This window comes from Poromitra crassiceps (assembly GCF_964638095.1).
Source record: "Poromitra crassiceps genome assembly, chromosome: 17".
Classification (NCBI taxonomy): Eukaryota; Metazoa; Chordata; class Actinopteri; order Beryciformes; family Melamphaidae; genus Poromitra; species Poromitra crassiceps.
In genome coordinates, this window is record NC_139635.1 from 34,923,521 (window position 1) to 34,926,066 (window position 2,546).

Genomic DNA, 2,546 nt, shown 5'->3' on the forward strand with positions numbered 1-2,546 from the left:
TTACACACACAACACAATACGACGCCAGAGCCCCACCAAACTAGATTTGAAGGCCGCATAGCGGCCTGATATCAAGTGAAATAAAAAGGCAGACTTAACTTGAATTATAGCTGCTGCTAGGAGTAGGGTTTAATTAGTTTAACTCATTGAGTGCCATGGACGAACATGTTCGTCATTTCGTTTAGTAACGTAGAGTGCCAAGGACGAACATGTTCGTCAATTGCGTTTTTTGACGGGGGGATGTCGATCTAAGCCTCTTACATCGCCTCTTACAATATGGGAGCTATTGAATGTGTCTAACCTATTTTACAGAACCCTTAGGTGGCGACAGTGCTCTCCAGATTACAGAAAGGCCAGGAGAAAAGAGAGAAGAAGTCATGAGGAAACGGAAATCGCATCGATATGCATGAAGCATACCGTTAGCTGTGCCTGTGAACAGCAGTCATCTGCTGCCACAATTGAGCCCCATCCGTGTCCGCTGCGATAGCCCATCCATATGATTTAGTTGCCGACACGGCGACACCAGCGTCTTTCTGAAAAGTTACATTATTCTCAGCTGGGAGCTGGCGACACGCTGTAAAAAAGCGGGGGGATGCAGCGCGCTTTTCAGTGCAGATCAAACTCAGAGCAAACCGCAGCAGAGACACTCCTCCACGGAGGAGGAGGAGGAGGAGGGGGGTGGGGCACGCAGGGCACTACAGCATACAACCATTGACAGTACACACACACCCAGGCAGCAGCAGGCTCGATGCACAGAGAGCAAACAAGCTAGAATAGGCTATCTGATGCACACCAGCAGTAAATCAAGACCAGCAAGAAGGTGTAGGGTCTGCGCACGCAGGGGCCAGCGCTGCTGGTTGCAGCTAAAAAATATTATTTGGCCAAACAAAATTCCTTTGTTTTCACTCTTTTATTGAAGGAAATTATTTTTTAGGTGTCATTATATCAGAAAATATTAGCTTCAGAGTCAATGATGTGCTTGAAATGCTTCCTTTCACAAAAGGCTGAATATCTCAGATTCTAAATTGAAATGTGTCTTTTTGCTCAAAACAACCTATCTTCTCCGGCTCATAACTAAAGAACGGAAAATGGTATCAATAAACTTTTTTTTGCAGATGATAGAAGAGAGTCTAATCGTTCTTTGTGCATGTTCGGTGTTTACATAGTAATATCACACAATATTCTGTGGGCCTCGAGAAATCACTGAAAACGCTCTGAAACTCTGGCACTGGGAGCGTCCGTTCTCCAAAAGTGGCTGGCACTCAATCGTTTCTGCAGTTTTGCAGTCTTTGGACTTCATACTTGGCCATCGGTTGCAGTATACAAACGTTTCTCCTGACTTGGGCCCACATTTCGGTGAAAGTTGTAAAGCGGTAGCGCGTATGCCTGATTTGTTATGAATTTTCAATTTTTGAAAATTTAGACTGTAGCGCCACCATCAGGACTATTAGCGCCAAATTCGCGTTGACAAAGTTTTGGCATGGGACTGGACCTTTGTCCAAAGTTTGGTTTATTTTCATGCATGGGAAGTCCAACCTCCCAGAAGAACAACAATATTGGCAAATACAAACAGTGGCCCTGGCGCTGGCCCACCCACTAATTACAGGCCTATATGTTTTTTTAAACAAGTTAAACTGGTGATGTTCATTAAGTTTCAAGAATCTGAATTCTTTCACTAAAAGAACGTCGCAACAATAACATTTAGGGATATTTGGAGTTATTCCCCCGACCAGCGAATCAGTTATGAAGCACTGCAGAGATAGCAGAGAGTTAGCCAATCAGAGGCAGAGTCGGGCGGGCCATGCCTTCACCATAGTACACAAGAAATGGGATTTTCAAAATTGTTGGATTTGGCTGTCTTGTGTTTATACCACCAACAAAATGCATTAAAAAACAGTTTGTGCTTCCCAGCTCTGATCTTATTTAATATGCTCTCTCTTCAAAAGTGTTTGATTTTCATCATAATCTGGTTTTCCATAATAATAATAATAAGTTCAGTGTTTATGCCTGTGTTGCTGTCTGTTGTAGTGTAAAACGACTAAAGGGAGAGCAGGTGCTTATATGAAAGTGAGTGAGAAAAGGAGCAGATACTGAATAATGACATCACAACAGTATAATCCTAATGTTAATTTAAAATTAAATATTCTTCTAAATATGGATTAAAGTCCAAAAAACATCAAATTTTCTTCGGAGAGTCCCTTCCTTACAGCACCCCTTCCTAAAAGTACTTCCAGCGCCACTGGGGAAGGGCGATTCTGAGCCTGCACTGCAGTGGTGGAATTCGCTGCAATATAATTTTTATTATATTTTCTTTGGGGGAGGGGGGGCACCAGCACAAATCTTGCCTAGGGCACCAACTTGGTCAGGCACGCCACTGGGGAGGGGGTGTGTGTGTGGGAGGGGCGTCGAGAAAAAAAAGGTGAAATTATATGTAGGCTATTATTGATAAACCAAATCCTGCCTCATCATAAAAAAAAGGAAGGGAAAGGGAATACCCATGGCATTGTGTTTCTGTAAATCATTCTTAACCTTTTTCATATTAAGGA